This window comes from Hypanus sabinus, chromosome 4, assembly GCF_030144855.1.
Source record: "Hypanus sabinus isolate sHypSab1 chromosome 4, sHypSab1.hap1, whole genome shotgun sequence".
NCBI classification, from domain to species: domain Eukaryota; kingdom Metazoa; phylum Chordata; class Chondrichthyes; order Myliobatiformes; family Dasyatidae; genus Hypanus; species Hypanus sabinus.
Window position 1 is genome coordinate 145,852,292 of NC_082709.1, and position 18,831 is coordinate 145,871,122.

At 39.8% G+C, this 18,831-nt stretch overlaps 1 long non-coding RNA gene across 1 annotated transcript in view; it reads left to right on the forward strand.

Moving 5' to 3' along the window:
- Positions 1-8,090, forward strand: part of LOC132393266 (uncharacterized) — an 87,891-nt gene extending 79,801 nt beyond the window's left edge. Inside the window, exon 3 of the long non-coding RNA XR_009511811.1 lies at positions 7,974-8,090. This is a non-coding gene — a long non-coding RNA (uncharacterized LOC132393266). The remainder of the gene's footprint in view (positions 1-7,973) is intronic.
- The last annotated feature ends 10,741 nt before the right edge of the window (positions 8,091-18,831 follow it).

The window sequence follows — 18,831 nt, forward strand, 5'->3', positions numbered from 1 at the left end:
CCCACACACACACACACTGGGAGTGTATCCTGAAGTGGGCCTACAACTTCCAGCAGAGCCGTTCTCTCTCTCCCTTCCCCCACTCCACATGAAAGACAACCTGACAGAATTATTTAACGTTATTGTGACAAAGACTTAGAGTGTAAGCTGACACTGAAGAGCATACACGTGAAATAGCAAAATTGACAAATGATCAAACAAATGCCCGTTATTTGTGTTTTGAGAAATTCATAGCAGAACCCCCCTGTCATTGTTTCCTGATTGATTGAGACCACAAATAAAAATGTAACCATTAAGCCCATAATAAAATATTTAGTCAAATCTGGAAATCTGCAGTCACTGACAATCTTAACCAATTGTGTTAACAGAATCCATGATGCTTATATTGACAATAGATAATTACAACCTAATTATGAATTTAAAAAATGGCTGATTGACCCATGCCATCATTAGGTCGCTAATCAACAAGTCAGCAGGTATTTGAATGCTTTAGTGCAACATTACAAACCTTTCCACTCCTAAACACTAGAACACTAAGACAGCACATCATTTCAAGCATGATATTAATATTCAGGTCTCATTAGCCTTAAATTATATGCACTGGTGAGTAGTTAATAAACCTACTGTTCTCCTATAAACATACTAAATCCTTGGTTATTTAGCAGCTATATTAAATCTTTTATGGATATTGTGCAAAAACAGAACTCAGCATAGTAAACATACCTGCATAGTAAATTTGATAATATTTCTTCGAAGTAAGTACCTACGAAGTATAAACAACAGGCAAAATGCCTGGATATTATTATGTTAAACACAGAGCCCATTGCAGATGTGTTTATTTCCTACTTGCTGTCCTGCTTTTGCTTTACTCTATTTGAATCTTTATTGTCTGTGTGAGGGCAGGAAGACAAGTACTAGTGATGAGTCACTGTCCTGCCTGATTTCCAAAGGTTTCTTTTGAATGTAGAGTTTGGGACGGGTGAGATTTGAAATAAAAAAGGTTATTTCAAAAATCAAGTTCTATTATAACAAAACAAGCACAGTTTACCAAAAGTAGTCATCAAAGCCACTTGTTATTTTAATCCCAATGATTCATAAGTGATGATCCATTTAAATATTTAATTTATTTCATTAACTCTATTTTTCTTTGTTAATATGGTATGCATATAAAAACTTGTTTGTCAACCTCTCTTTTTAAAGTAGTACAACCAGAGAAAATATCCCATTCTTGATATGCAAGTTTACAAATCTGGCTGATACTGAAGACAAGAAACTAAATCTTTGAACACAGTTGCTTATTAGTGTTAGTTCAAACAAAAGACAAACAGCATTTCCAGAATCAATGCTGTTGCCCAAGCAGTTTAAACTGAGCTTCCCTCATATCTGCCTTCCCCACTACCCTCCCACATCCGAGCTCTGATGATCCGCTGAAGGCATCACAATGCTACTGCATACTTCAGAGGGAGTTAAAAAGGTTTACTACCAGAACAGGCACAAACAAGAGGGGGCTGCTTCTGGGGGAGGGAGTAGGCAGAGACTGAATCATGTGTGATGTGTCACTGAATTTGTGAGGCAGATGGAGTGCATTTCATGCAGTACAGCTTGTTTTGCTGTAGGCCAAATTAAGTAAAGATGTCAGAATAGCATGAATCAGTCTAATTACTCCATCCAGGGTCGTGCAGTATATTATATGTAGTTACCAAATAACTTGCTAACCAGACACCAGAATAGAACAATAATGACATGCTCAACTACAACTTGAAAATGCATGATCTGTATAGAAAATCAACAGCACCAGAAAGGCCAGGAATCAATCACCTTAGCCACTTTGGTCAATATAGATTGATTTTAAATTAGTTTTAACATCATAATACATGTTTGCTTATAAACAATCTGTTAAATGCTTCCCCTTAAATGGTAAAGTAATAAGTAAATTATTCTGGGAAAAAAGTTAAAGCAATGAGAAAGTTATTTTCAACACAGTAGGAAGCTGTCAGAACTATTGCTTTACAGACAATGTTTAACCCTGTCCTCAGTGTGGACTTTACACATTCTCCCTTGCAACCATACAGGTTTCCAACGTGTGCTCTGGATTTCTCCTATGTCTCGGAGATATACGGGTTTCCAGGTTAAATTGCCATTGCAAGTTGACCCTAGTGTGTAGGTGAATGGTAGAATCTGCCATGAGCTGGTAAGGATGCAGGTAGAATAAAATTAAGATTAATGTAGGAAAATGAGAGGCTAATGGTTAAGAGAACCTGTTTTCAACCTTTGTCTCTCTGTAACTCTACGTCAACTTGAGCTTACCCTGCTCTTGATTACAGGTGGATGGTTGGGATCAAAGTTGTCTTTAGAGATGCTGAGCATCAATAAGTCATAAGGTGAAAAGGAGTCAATCTTGGTCTCTTAATTTTTCCACATCTCCAGGCAGCTACGATCACTATCTCACTACTTTTTTTTAAAAGTTCTATTTTTTCACTACTTACCTTATTTTAACTATTTAAAATACACATATTATGTATGCACACATACATTTACTGTAATGGATTTATTTATTTATTTTTTATATTATCAGGTATATCACTGAACTGCAGCCACAAAGTTAACACATTTCATGACATTGCTGGTGATATTGAATGTGATTCTGATTCTGATCAACACCTCCATCCTTTCAACCACCCCTTCCCCACCACTACTTTATCATTTTCTGTCAGAATCACATTATGTAGAGATACTCATCTACCTAGTGTCACTTTACGGACATATAGTAAATCAGTCTAACTATATACAATGCTATTAAAAAGTATTCACCCCCCCGAAAGTTTTCATGTTTTATTGAAGCATAGTGGATTTAATTTGGCTTTTTTGATACTGATCAACAGAAAAAGACTCTTTTGTGTCAAAGTGAAAACAGATCTCTACAAATTGATCTAAATTACTTACAAATATAATGTACAGATAATTGATTGAATAAGTATTCACTCCCTTTAAGACACACCAAATCATCACCGGCACATCCAATTGGTTTTAGAAGTCACGTAATTAGTTACTGTAAATGGAGATCACCTGTGTGCAGTCAAGGTGTTTCAATTAATTGTAGTAAAAATACACCTGTATCTGGAAGGTCCAACTGCTGGTGAGTCAGTATCCTGGCAAAAACCACACCATGAAGACAAAAGAACACTCCAAGTAACTCCATGAAAAGGTTATTGAAAAGCACAAGTCAGGAGATGGATACAAGAAATTTCCAAGTCACTGAATATCCCTTGGAGAACAGTTAAGTCAGTCATCAAGAAATGGAAAGAATGTGGCACAGCTGTAAATCCGCCAAGAGCAGCCCAACCTCAAAAACTGAGTGACCGTGCAAGGGGACTAGTGAGAGAGGCCACCAAAAGATGTATGACGGCTCTGTAGCTTCAGTGGCTGAGATGGGACAGATTGCGCACACAGCAAATATTGTCCAGATGTTTCAGCAGCTTTATGGGAGAGTGGCAAAGAGAAAGCCACTGTTCAAAAAACTCACATGAAATTTCAGCTAGAGTTTGTGGGAGACTCTGAAGTCAGCTGGAAGAAGGTTCAATGGTCTGGTGAAACCAAAATTAAGCATTTTGGCCATCAGACTATAAACGATGTTTGGAGTAAAACAAACACAGCACATCATCAAAAATGCACCATCCCTACCATCAAGCATGGTGGTGACTGCATCATGCTGTGGGGATGCTTCACTCTAGTAGGCCCTGGAAGGCTTGTGAAGGTAGAAGGTAAAATGAATACAGAAAATTACAGGGAAATCCTGGAGGAAAACCTGATGAAGTCTGCAAGAGAAGTGTGACTTGGGAGAAGATTTGTTTTCCAGCAGGACAATGACTTCAAATATAAAGCCAAAGCTATAGAGGAATGGCTTAAAAACAACAAAGTTATTGTCTTGGAGTGGTCAGGTCAGAGTCCAGACCTCAATCCAATTCAGAATTTGTGGCTGGACTTGAAAAGGGCTGTTCATTCATGATCCCCATGCAATCTGACAGAGTTTGAGCTTTTTTGTAAAGAAGAATGGGGAAAAGTTGCAGTGTTTAGATGTGCAAAGCTGATAGAGACCTATCCACACAGACTCAAGGCTGTAATTGCTGCCAATGTAGCAGCTACCAAATATTGACTTGGGGTAAATAACTATGCAATCAATTATTTTATGTTTAATAACTGTAATAAATTTAGATTAATTTCTAGTAAGCTGTTTTCACTTTGACATGAAAGTGTCTTTACTGTTGATCAGTGTCTTAAAAGCCAAATTAAATTCACTATGATTCAATGTTGTAAAACAATAAAACATGAAAAACATGGGGGGGGGGTGAATACTTTTTATAGGCACTATAAGCTGATCTTATATATTTAAATATATTGTGTTCTTTATGCTTATTGTGCATTTTTAATGCTGCATTGTATCCAGGGTAACAATCATTTTGTTCTCTTGTGCACTGAAGAATGACAATAAGCAATCTTGAATTTTGAATATCTAATTTTACAGAGAAGGCTGGATAGCAAATAGAATGGGAGTCCCAGGAAATGATTACAGTATTTTCTTAACCAGTATGACCTGCAGGAGTTAATATTTAAGCTCTAATTAAAATCAGTTGACTTGTTATAGGTTGGGGATTGAACCTGGAAATTTAGATAGCCTAGCAAACATTTAACCAGCAACAAAATCTAACATGTTAAAAATCACCAGTAGCCTATACCCAAAGAACCTTTATAGAGGGGGGAGGGGGAAGTGCAAACTGATAAATTATGAAATGAAAAACCATTCATTGCAATTTATTTTAGGCAATTTCTCAAACTTCCAGAAAGATTTATCTGTTCAGCAAAGACGGCCTGAAAATTTCAATAAGCTATTTTGGTAGGATTCAAAAAAGTTTCTTTTTTACTTGAAAAAAAAGAATTGGCAGGCACTGCATGTGAAATTAAAACAGGAAAGAATCTTCTTTGGCAAAATATCTGTCAATCTGCATATTTGATATAATCTTAACCTCAAAAATATTCTCCATCAATGATGAATGTGGGCTCCTGCAACAGCTGTCTAACAAGCCAGGTTAATGTGATTTAATTACATACTGTATATGGTTGAATATTTGCCACACAATCATGAGTTTAAAAAAAAATTTGGGTATTATCTTAGAATGGTTCTAGTATAAGATCTCCTACCTGTGGCCACTGCAGAATACACCAACATCCCTAATGACTCTTGCAAATTTGTACTAATATGTGGTGGAGCACATTCTGACTGGTTGCATCACAACCTGCGATGGAGCCTCCACTGCAGAGGGTCATGGACTCTGCCACTTGCATTGCAGCCGTACTCTCACTGCCAGTTGACATGTTGAAGAGGCCGAGCCTCGAGAAGGCAGCATCCAGAATGGCCCTCACTAGCTGTGACATACCCTCTTCTCATTACTACTGTTAGGGAGGAGGTACAGGAGGCTCAAGACCCACACTCAGTGTTTTAGGAATAGCTTCTTCTGCCCTACTATCAGATTCTGAATGGTCCACGAACACTATATGTTATTAGTCTTTTATGCTGTTTATTTATAATTATAACAGCATAATGGTTATATCTTGAACTGTACTGCTGCTGCAAAATAACACTGCATATCAGTGATAATAAACCTAAATTCTGATTCTTCCAATTTAGCTGCTTATAAAATTTTATCAACAGCTATAAGTGGGCAAGATGGGTAACTTATCATAATGAGAAACCTGACAGATCATGTTGATTGTCAATTGGGCTGTGAAATATCCCAAAAATACTTAACAGTACTGTAGTATATCATTAAAAGTGATTGTTTGTGATTGATACTAAACTTTTTTCACATGTGGATGAAAAGTGGGACTGGGTTCACATTCGAGGGGGAGAGTCAGTTCAGCAACAAGAATGCTGAAGCTAATTTTATCCTGATCATGTATACACACCAGCTGTGGTCAGAGTGGGACTTCAGAATGCTCTTCCAAATTAGCGCAGAGACTTGTGTCAATATCTAAGCGAAATCAGCACGCGTAACCCAACTTTCTAATGAAACTTACAACCTTTCAGATCGGAATGGCTCTGCACCGTGTCAAGGAGCGCTGAATTACACATTGAGCTAATTCAACTCTGCTGATGGCAATTTCATTAACTACAAGGTGCACGTGTGAAAATAAAACACCCTTAGGAATTCAGTGTTGCTGACCACCTAGGTACCAGAATATCTAAACTCATCCCATAGGCAGCAATATCTAGGACGAAACCTGACAGCTGATTGGCCTGAGATGATAGGCATCATTTTAAGAATGGCATGATTAAGCCCAGTGAATGAGAAGCTCTTTTAGAGAATGCAGGTGCTTCACATTTTACATGATATTCATATTTTATCACACAAGAGCATCTGGATGAATTTGAATGGATATCCAGATCCATAGGCAAACCAGTATGAGTGGGGTAAGGACAGAAATAATGTACTTGTCCAAACTAGCCAGCTGAATTTGACTTTTTACTTGGTTATCACAAAGTAACATTGAAGGCACTGTGAGTTCCAGGGTTGCAGGCAGCTATGATGGAAAATCTTTGAACTATATCTCTGTTTCCCTCTTTGCAGATGCTAACTGAGTATTTACAGCATTTTCTTTCTTATTATGGACATGATCTATCTTGCTGCTGGACTGGACAGATAACATAAACAACATAACATTACATCTCAATGTCGTCAGCAAGAATCCTCCAAAGAAAAGCAGGGAAAAAGATACATTGATCCAATAGTCAAGTGAAAAGCTAATATGCTGACAAGTTACCTAAATATTTGGCCTAATTTATAAATGAACAAAAAAAGGCAGAATAAAAACTGACCTGAAGTATCAAGTGATACTAAACTATATTTATTAAGATTATATCATAACATCATTCTGTTAATTTTGACACTGGAAATATTATGCAAGTCTTTAAAAGCTCTTTGAAACATAAAGCAACTGGAAGCATTGAAAAAGATAAGACAGTGTTAGAAAAAGCTTATACAGCAGAATATATGGCTCAAACTGTTAAAATTATTTAGTCATTATATTGTATTCCTAAAGAATTAAAACTTTGCATTTGGTACAATCAAAAATGAAATTATAAAATTTCTTTATTCACTATTTTGTGGTCTTATCTTGTGTGTGTATAACTTCCTTTTCAGCTAAATCTGATCCAACACATGATTAATCAGTAGTCTAAATTAATCTGAAAGCTTCATGAAATGGATGTAGTCCACTTGAAAATGAACTGAAGTTCTGACCATATCTCACTGAACTGCTGATGAAGTGCTTGAAGTTTATCAAGTGACTTCCTTCAGAAAAAGAGTTCACTAAAAGTCTAAAATAGAATCCTTATGACAACTCCTGACCTAGCATAATTGAGGGATATCCTGTCAGAGCCTAGCATGAAATCTGACATAAAGTCCAGTGGTCACCTGATGACATCACTTAGTACAAGCACTTGTGTGTGGGTTTTAAATGAAAATATCACAATAACAAAGAAGTTGCAGAAGTAACAAATTCTCACATCTTTACTGCTAGTTTTTGTTTACTCAATACCATATATTTTGGGCAATTTCCAGGCCCAGGTAACAGTATCTTCTTAAGGCTAAATAAGGTCAAACACATGGAGTGGGAAATGTGGAGGAGGGATGGAAGTATGTTACACTTTTACTAAGGCCCACGTGGGTCCAATACTAGAGCTACTTAATAATTATTGTTCTTAAGACTTGAAAATTGGAAGCTAAACAGGTAAGATGAAATATCTTTACAGATGATATATTTTCAGCAAAACACATTGCTGCAACTTAAATATATTTTTAAACAACAGAAATGAATGTGCTCCGATTAAGAGTGGTTATTTTTAGAGATACCAAAAATAGCAGAAATAGTCACCATTCAAAATATTTATGATGTGAAAATACCATTTTGTTTTACAGGACTTGAATGACCCTCAAATAAGTGATGGTAGTATGGTGGAAAACAGCCTTTGGTTGTACAGAAAATTTAAGTTGAAATATTATTCTGTCAATCAAATTTGCCTTCAGGAATACAGGCAAGTGGTATCTCAAGTCCACTTTAATGCACAGCCAGTCATGGAAAACCTGACTGACGCCATATTCAGACATTACTCAAGACTTTTGGATGTTTTAAGCTTCTGTGTTTAATACATTACTAACATTCTCTTCCGTTTTAGACAGCAAAATACAACCTTACTTGTTTTTGGTTGTTGGGGGGGGGGGGGGAATTTCTAAAAAAAATTCCCTTGAGGCTAGGTTACCAATTTATTCAGACCAGTTTCAATTTCAATTAACATAGTTTTGTCACATTGTGTGCATTTTTACACCAAGACAGTGATAGTACAATGCTAGAAATGCTGTCTTAAACAAATGCTCACTGACTTTGGAAACAACTTTGCCAGACATTTTAACAGATGGTTGTTTCTTTTCCTCCATAATTGTTCAAAAGGGGACAGGGAACGTATCTCAACCCTTACAAAATTAAGAAAAAGCAACTTTGAAAGTTTGGCTGAAGCCTTTCGTTTTCTGATAATAGATCAAATCCAAAAATCCAACATTTCTTTTTCATTGCAGATCAACATACTGCAGATGATGTTATGATTTCGCCTTATGCAGAGTTTCACCTGTAGCTACAGTAACAATAGCCCTTGTGTATCTTTTACGCATTTTTAATTGCAGATATTTCAGATGATTTCAATGGGGACTGATCACCTTCTGGCATTCTGTCTTTTTTCTCTGGTTATTTCTCCCCAATATTAAAGAAAGCTTTAACTCAACATCTCTGCACTTATTTTGTAGAGTGGGGGAGGTGCATTCTCCCTGTGTAACCTCTGCAACTAATTGCTGACATGTTTCCTGCCAAAATGCAGATCTGAGCAGCTGAAGACAGAAGCATGAAAACCTATATTACAGAAAAAAGGCTACCAAGAGACTACAGCAAGTCCCACTCCTCAGCATTTTCCGTTGTACCCTGTGCTGGTTCTCTGCAAGGACATGCTTACTGGCCTGTTAAAACTTCCAATGGAATCCAATTTCACACTCTCAGTTCTTCTATTTACTAGCAGCACCGCCAATCACATATCTCAAGTTAGGACATTCAGTTAGCATAAGATGGTGACTGCCAGCCATTGCATACCTAGTGACAAAATGCCTCAATTTTATTTCATGTTTAAAGTACATTAACAAATAAAACAGGTGGGAAGTGAATATGTAAGCAAATAGTCCATAGAGATGAACTGCTGTTGGTAGGAGGTAAGGTGCTGATTCCTGATAGACGTAGCTTATGTAATTTCCAAGTCATTTTATTTTGAAATACAACATTTGGGATTGACAGGCCATTCGTGGATTTTGTAGGCCCTAACCAACTTCATTTCTGCAGAAAGAATCACAGCGTTAAGTTGCTCTGAGATTTTCAAGTTAAATGAAAATATTATTGCCCACAAAGAATTGGGCAAAGACACAGAGCTTAAACAGCAGACTTCCAACTTACAAAGCATGTTGTGTGCTGTGACTTTGAAAGGTGTCATAGGAAAGGCAGCTGCTAAAGTACAATCTCCACCCACTGTCACTCACCACACCAGCCCACACAATACAGCACGCCCAGCATCCTGCAGGACACAACCCCTCTATTAGGCATTCGAAACGCAGGATACAAGACCACACTACACCCTGAGAATTCCCTGGCTAGCTGAACACGCAACTATTCATTGACCCCTACCCAGTTAGTCTCACTTCCCACTGCATATCCTGTGAGTGGGCTGGCAATGTTTCTCAATGCTTTCCATACTACCACCAGAATCCACCAACCACCCTTATCCTGGAAATTACACGTCTGATCTTTTAAACATTCCATTCTACTCCAATACCGACAGAGCTTCCTGCTAACACACTCCCTTTTATGACAGGCCTTTCATTGGCAGCTACCAATTTCAGCTGTTAAACAACTCCGAATAGGTCAAAGTGATCACAGCTTTAACTCTTGAGATCCCAATTACAATTAGAAGGCCTGAAAAATTCTGATGGCAACGCATTAGCTTTTTCAGGATTAACACAGTTTAGTTCTTTTTTCCCTCCTGTTGTTATTAACCAAACTAGGAAAAGGATTGTCTGAAAAAAGGAAAGCAGCAGACAATTCCACTCTGAGTGAGAGAGGAGAATGTGTGCCAGTGCAACAGGGCACGTGAGGGACAGAAGGACATAGTTGACAGAAGAGATCTAGCTCCATTGCTCAGTTTTGTAGTAACACAATCACCAAGTTATCTGCCATGAAATATTTTCGATTATTTCTTGGCTAGAAAGTGGCTAGTTCAGAGCTTTAACCAGTCAGATAGTTCTCATAGCACTTCTAAAATATGAGATGTGCAGGGAGACTATGGGCAGTGTATAAAGTATAACTGCAGCCAGTTCAATAGGTTGAAAAGTGTCTATTTTAATGCAAGAAGCATCGGGAACAAGGCTGGTGATCTTAGAGCACACATCAGTACGTGAGAGGGTGGCATTGATAATCAGGAACAGTATTACAGCTGCAGAAAGGCAGGATGTCATGGAGGAATGGTGTATTAAGTCAGTGTGGGTGCAAGAAACAGGAATGGGGCCGTCACTATTGGGAGTATTTTACAAACCTTCCAATAGCAGCAGAGACACAGAAGAACCAACTGAGAGGCAGATTTTGGAAAGGTGCAAAAATAACAGGGTTGTTGTTATGGGTGACTTCAACTTCTTTAATGTTGATTGGCACCTCATTTGTGAGAAAAATGTAAATGTATAAATGGGGTGGAACTCCTCAAGTGCATCCAGGAAAGATTCCTGCACAATATGTAGACAGGCTGAAAAGAGTAGAGTCTATACTGGATCAAGTATTTGGCAATGAACCTGATCAAGTGACAGACCTCTTGGTGGGTGAGCACTTTGAAGACAGCAACCACAACTCCCTGGCCTTTACCATAGCCTTGGACAGGGGTAGGATTGGAGAATTTGGGGAGTGCAAATTATGATGCTGTTAGGCAGGAAGTTAGGAGCGTAAATTGGGAAAAGATGTAGTCAACGAAATGCCCAATGGAAATGTGGAGGTTGTTGAGGGAGCATTCGCATGGGTTTCTGGATAGGTTTGTCTCATTGATGCAGGGAAAAGATGGCAGAGTAATGGAACCATGGTTGACACATGGTGTGGAACATCTAGTCAAGAGGAAGAAAGAAACTTACTCAATGTTTAGGAAGCAAGGAGCAGACGGGCTCTAGAGATTTACAAAGGAGCTGAATAATGGACATAGGAGAGCTAGAAGGGATAATGAACATGCCTTGATAAGCAAGATTAAGGAAAACCTCAAGGCGTTTTCAACAGGTGTAGGATGACTAGAGTGAGGGTAAGATTGATCAGGGTTAGAAGTTGAAATGTGTCCTGGAGTTGGAGGAGGTAAGGGAAGCCCTTAACGAATCACTTGCTTCAGTATTCACTAGTGAGAGGGACTTCGATGAACGTAACAACAGTGTAAAACAGGCTGTTATGCTGGAACATGCTGACGTTAAGAAAGAGGATGTGCTGGTATTTTTGAAAAACATTAGGATAACTGTCCCCAGGATATACCCCAGATTACTATAGGAGGTGAGGAAAGAGATTGCTGTGCACTTGGCAATGCTCTTTGCATCCTCACTGGCGACAGTGGACTGGAAGAGTGCACGTTATTCCTTTATTCAAGAATGGTGGTAGGGCTATTCCCGGGAATTACAGAGCAGTAGTGGGCAAACTATTTGAGAGAATTCTTAAAGACAGGATTTACAAGCATTTGGGAAAGCATAGTCTGATTAGGGATAGACAACATGGCTTTGTGAGGGGCAGGTTGTGCCTCATCAACCTAATTAAATTCTTTGAGGAAGTGACAAAACAAATGTTTGAAGGTATATCAATAGATGTGGTACATGTGGATTTGAGAAGGTTCCCCATAGTAGGCTCATTCAGGGCGTCAGGAGGCATGGGATCCAGGAAAACCTGGGTGGATGAATTCAGAGTTAGCTTGTCCACAGAAGGCAAAGGGTGATAGTATTCTGTTTGGAGGTCAGTAACCAGTGGTGTTCCACAGGCATCTGTGCTGGGACCTCTGCTATTTCTAATTTTTATGAATGGGTTGTATTAGGACCATAAGACATAAGAGTAGATTCAGTCCATTCAGTCCATTGACTTTGCTCCACCATTTGATCATGCCTGATCCATTTCCCTCTCAAATCCCTTCGTCTGCCTTCTCCCCATAACCTCTCATGCTCTGACCAATCACGAACCTATCAATCTCCACCTTAAATGCACCCAATGAATGACTGTGGCACTGAATTCCACAGATTCAACAACTTATGGTTAAAGAAATTTCTCCTCATCTTTGTTCTAAATGGATGTCCCTCTATTCTGAGGTTGTGCTCTATGGTCCTAGACACCCCCACTATAGGAAACATCCTCTCCACATCCACTGTGTCTAGGCCTTTCAACATTCCATAGGCTTCAATGAGATCCCCTCCTCATATCTCTGAATTTGAACCTGAGCCATCAAGCACTGTTCATATGATAAGCCTTTCATTTCTGGAAAAATCTTTGTGAACCTCCTTTGAACCCTCTCCAATGTCAGCACACCCTTTCTTAGATATTGCTCACAATACTCCGTGAGGCCTTACCAGTGCCTTATACAGCCTCAGCATTGCATCCTTGTTTTTTATATTCTAGTCCTCTCTAAATGGCCTTCTTCACCACCGACTCAACCTTCAGGTTAGCCTTTAGGGAATCCTGCATGAGGACTCCCAAATCCCTTTGCACTTCAATTTTCTCCACGTTTAGAAAATAGTCTGTGTTTTTATTCCTTCTACCAAAGTGCACGACCATACACTTCACAACACTATATTCCATCCGCCATTTCTTTGCCCTTTCTCCTAATCTATCTGAGTCAAGATTTCCTAACCTAGGGTGCATGGACCTCTCAGTTAATTGTAGGGGTCCATGGCATAAAAAAGGTTGGGAACCCCTGGTCTAAGTCCTTCTGTAGCCTCCCTACTTGCTCAACACTACCTAGCCCTCTACCTATCTTTATATCATTTGCAAACCTGGCCACATACTTGGCCAATTCCGTCATCCAAATACAACATAAATAGAAGTGGTCCCAATATGGACCCCCATGGAACACGACTAGTCACTGGCAGCCAATCAGAAAAGGATTCCTTTACTTCCACACTTTGCCTCCTGCCAATCAGCCAATGGCTATCCATGCTAGTATCTTTCCTGTGATACCGTGGGCTCTTATCTTGCTAAGCAGTCTCATGTATAGCACCTTGTCAAAGGCCTTCTGAAAATCCAAGTACACAGCATCCACCAAATCTCCTTTGTCTATCCTGCTTGTTATTTCCTGTAGGTTACAATGGGACATTGATAGGATGCAGAGTTGTGCTGAGAAGTTCAACCCGGAGAAGTGTAAAGTGATACACATTGGACAGTCAAATGTCAAAACAGAATACAGGATTAATGGCAGTGGTATGAAACAGAGGGATCTCAAGGGTTCACGCCCATAGATTGCTCAAAGTTGCTATGCAAGTTGATTGTTAAAAAGGCTTATGGCGTGTTGGCCTTTGTCTGTCAAGGGATTGAGTTCAAGAGCTGTGAGGTAATGTTATGGCACTATAAAAACTCTGGTTAGATCACACTTGAAATATTATGTTCAGTTCTGGTCCCCTTGTTATAGGAAGGATGTGGAAGCTTTAGAGAGGGTACTGAGAAGATTTACCAGTTTGCTACCTGGATTAGAGAGCATGTCTTATGAATTTAGGTTGAACAAGCTGGGGCTTTTCTCTTTGGAGCGAAGGAGGATGAGAAGTGACTTGATGAAGGTGTATAAGATGATAAGAGGCATAGATAGTGGATAGTCAGAGAATTTTTCCAGATGGAAATAGCTAATATACAGGGGGGAGGATGATTTTAAGGCGATTGGGGGTGGCTATCAGAGATGAAATGCAATACAGGTGTGGTAGTAAATGCAGATACATAGGGACATTTAACAGACTCTTAGAAAGGCACATGGATGATAAAAAGATGGAGGGCTATGTGGAAGATTGATCTTACAGTAGATTAAAATATTGGCACAACATTGTGGGCCAAAGGGCCTGTACTATTCTGTGTTCTGGGAAGTACAATGAATTAATTACTGATCCAGGTCAATTCCATTAGCCAGTGGATTTGAGAATAGGAGAATGGAGGGTCTCCTCAGATTGCTTTGCTTGGTACAATGATGAACTGGCTATGGCATCACAAGTGTGTTTTGTACCCAATTCCTTCCTCTGCTATCTCCGTGGATATTTAAAGTACAGTTAGCATGTCCATGAAAGTAACAGAGTAGGCAGTATTGTGGACTGTAACATTAGCAGCAGTCATTTTGGCCCAACAGTGTGATTAATAGGAGTCATATTTCATTAATGCCAAAGGGATAATGATTTCTGTATGGTGGAGCATTCATTTGGATGGAAGTTCAGCTCAATCTGCCAGCTGGTTCCCAGTGTCTTTCCATGTGAAATGTCTCAGTCAGAAAACCATATGCATGTCTTTTGCTCTATAGAAAATAACATCAGGTAGTCCAAGTGTCCATCTACCCAAATACCAGTTTGAGCTGATGCTATGAAATAAGAATGTTGAAAAAAAACTCAAAAATCTGATTGGACAATAATAATGGCTGTCTCATTAGGTTGCATTTGGAGGAAGATCTGGACTGTCTCCTTTGACACCACTGGAACTGAAAAGGAAAGGAGCAGGTCTGAATAGAGATAATTCATTCTCTCTGCATTTAATACAGTAGGAGAATGCACGATACATTAAACGGAGTATTATAATCTGTGACTCTCCTTGAACTCTAAGGTCCTCTTCAAAATCTGTATTGTTCTTTTAACACTTTAATTTTACAGATGAATAAACTTGCAGTGTGAAATTGTACCTAAATTTATCCTAGCTACTTTTGATTCCACATGTCAAGACTATTTGGATCAATAATAGGATCTCAAAATCCTGAAGTTAAAGCACTTTATTTTTTTCAGCTCAGTGTTTTGAAAGTTGATCTCTTCTAGAATGGAAAAGAGCTTGAATCATATACTCCAGAAAGATGTCTGGGCACTTCGCTTTGAGGTTCACTTTTGCTCATCTGACATGATTTTCACATTGGGCATTGTTCAAATGACATCAATGTCCATGTAAGATTGCTTCTGGAACCTGCTGGTTATTTGCCATTGATTGGACATTCCTTGTTCATCTCATTTTCACAGTGCTATTTCAGTCTGAGCCCCAAATTTGAGAGGGTTCAATTGGTACCTCCTTCTTCAGGTTCCCCCATGAAGATTCAACTATTCCACCCACAGATTTTACCTCTCAACGCCTTCCCCCAATCTGTACACTTGAGCATCAGCTCTTTGATCTCTACCTCTGATCTCATGACCACTCCAGGACACTGCAATCAGCCCTGATCTACATCTGCCATCCCTGTATGGCACTATCATCCCAATTCCTGGATTCAGTCGGCTCCTTTTACCTGTCCATCTTGAGGTCAGAACCTCAAGTCTGGTCTCGGTGCCATATTTCCCTTTGTTCCTGCAACTAAGGCACTTCAAGTTTTCAGCAGCGGGCCTACAGTCAGATGAGTTGTTGGTGTCCTACAAAATCACCCTGCAGCCCAACCTTTAGTGCTCCTGACCAAGGATATGTAAAACAGTCTGTCAAAACTGTCTATAGATTACGTGGATTAAATAATTGGCTAACGGGGGAGCGAATGAATCCTGAATAGGTCACGACATGTAAGGGAATACTTTTAGGTTCAATCAACTATGTGCTCACGGACACACACACACACACACACACACACTTCAGAGTCTCATTAAAAATTACCAAATACATTCCACAAACCTGGTTAAACATTATAACGGGAAGAGGAGATTTAAAAGAGTGGAATTCCTAAAACTACAAATACAAGCTTTTAGCTAAATATCTAAAGAGTGTTGGGCTAAGGCGGGGGTCGGCAACCCGCGGCTCCGGAGCCGCATGTGGCTCTTTTACGTCTGTGCTGCGGCTCCCTGTTGCTTTGGGAAATAATTGGTTGTGGCGACCCTTTTCCTGGCACATCCGAACCGACTCACAATTAGATAGCCTACGGGGGTTTGCGAGCACAGAGCTTTGGAGCCTCTGCGCCATGGGGGGCAGGTTGAGGGAGGCTTAAAAGTGAGGCTGAAGATTTCGAATAAAGTTTTTTCCTTCGACTGCAGTTACCGACTCCGTGTCGTAATTTTAGCGCTGCGTGTAGCACACCGCTACATGGTCAGTATTTAATTAAAATGTATTTTATGTTAGTTTGTTAGTTTTTGAAATGTAAATCTAAATTTGAAGATTATGGTGATCTTGTACAATCTAAATAAGACTTTGTGGCGACCCATTTCCTGACACATCCGAACCGGCTCACAATTAGCCAGCGTTCAGGCTAAGGGAGATAGCCTACGGGGGTTTGTGAGTACGTGTCTTTTGCAGCATCCGCGCCCATGGGGGGGCGGGTTGAGGGAGGCTTAAAAGCAAGGCTGTTTAGTTCGAATAAAGCTATCTTTGACTGCAGTTTACTGACTGCGTGTAGCACACCGCTACAACGTGTTTTTATCGCTAGCTGTCCAGAGGGGAGGTGCTGAAACGCTTTGTCGCGTGTCTGGAAGAAGTGAAAACTTTCCTGGGCAGCAAAGGGCCCACCTTTCCTGAGCTGGAACAGCCAGAGTGGCTGGCAAAGCTACACGTCATGGTAGACATAACAGCGCACCTGAACACGCTGAACACAGCTCTTCAACGGGGTAAAGACGTACAGCCCTGCACATGTCGGAGGATGTTTTGGCATTCGAGCGCAAGTTGACGTTGCTTGCCAGAGATTTACAGAAAGGCACATTGTCTCACTTCCCCAATTTGAGAGAGTTCAGAAAAGGTCACGACATGATAAATTCGGTGTATTTACATTGGGCAATCATCGCAATGCAAACATCATTTGGGAAACGCTTCTGTGAGTTCAGAGAGGAAAAAAAACACATTATCCTTCCTGGTCACTCCCCTAAGCATCGATCCATCCCTACTGAATACGACTGCATTGTCAGGTGTGAGTCAACCTGAACAAGGATGATAAATATTTTAATTGCCTATTATTTTACGTATATTCATATGCTTTCATTGTTCAGTGAAATAGTCCTTTTATTTTTCAGGTTGACAGCTGGCTGACGTTATTTTTGGTTTGCTGCTGGCGGCAAATTTAAGTTTGGCGTTTTTCATAAATACAAGAAGGACTCAAATAGACGTTGAGTATTTTACTTAAAAGTAACCTTCAACCCAACGTCTTTTTTTCGGAGGTCAACATGTTTTTGTTGCATGCAGAAATGTAATTTCGTTTTCTCTGCAGGAGTTCATCAATTTCATAAATGCAACACATTATAGTTTGTTTATACATAGCATAAAGGCAAAACAAAACGTTGTATGCAGTGTTATTTCATTTTAAATGTCAAACGGGTTTTGCGGCTCCCAGTGTTTTCTTTTCTGTGGGAAACGGGTCCAAGTGGCTCTTTCAGTGGTAAAGGTTGCTGACCCCTGGGCTAAGGGAACCTTTAGTTACTGCTTGTGGCAAATCAACTGCTCTGCTGGTGTTTGTATTAGGGAGTCTTTTCCACACACAGCTATCAGTGGCAAAAAACTACAGGTCTCTTGACTACCCAGGAATAAGACCAATTCACTTTAGTGTCTAAGCACACCAGGTTTTTCAGTCAGGTTATCACTCTATTGTCTGCTGAGTAATCCAATGTACCCTAAGAGGCACACTGGCAGACCGATCACTCCTCCTGAGGCTCAAAATTCAAATCTGACTCACTCTCAGTGATCTAGAAATCAGATCAGTGACTGTTCAACCACCAGTTGGTAAAACACCTTATTCCTTTACAAGCATTTCTTGCTCTCTATGGTCCTTTAAGAACCATCCCGGCATTTTACATACTAATCCAGATAGGTTAACACCCTGGACGTCCGATAACACCGACTGGCCGACCCTGTATTTTGTTCAGCAGACTGTTTTTGCTGAACAGTCACCACGTTCACTACAAGAGCACAAATGATGCAAAAGGACAGAATTAGTCTGAGCTCTGCGTAAAAATATCAAGGGCTAAATTGGGTACCCCCCAAAAATAGGTCCGGAGATTGAAATGTGTGATTAACCCATGTCTGTTGATCACAAATCAGTCAGCAATCCAACCCTGTGTTTTCTACTCACTATGAGTACTGTGTGCATCCACTGAAAGCTTGCTTGCATTGCCTAAAGTCAGCCTGCACCTCTTAAGGGAAGGTAGCTTATAACCAAAAGCAGATGGAGGAAGTGACCCGGGAAACAGTGAAGAACAGATTAACGTTGGAAGAGCATGTAGCTGTTAGTGAGGCTGTGCTGAAGATTGTGGTAGTGGAGGTAGGAAGTTGCAAAGAAATCCTGTATTCTCAGGGGCAAGGAGGCACTTTAGACAGATATTAAAGAGGCATTAGAGCAGAAAGAAATTAAGTTATACCAGGCTGACTGCCCAGGGACTTGGATGTGCAGCTGCAGAAAGTTCAACAACCTTATCTGAGTCGTTAAGATCAAGCGCCTTCACTGGCTGCGCTTCCTGCTTCAGGCACGGCATCTATCAGTCAATAACTAATTAATTGTCTTGTCTCTCTTTACCATTACCTACTGCTTTAACCTTTACACCATCAGCCTTTCATACTGCTAACTAC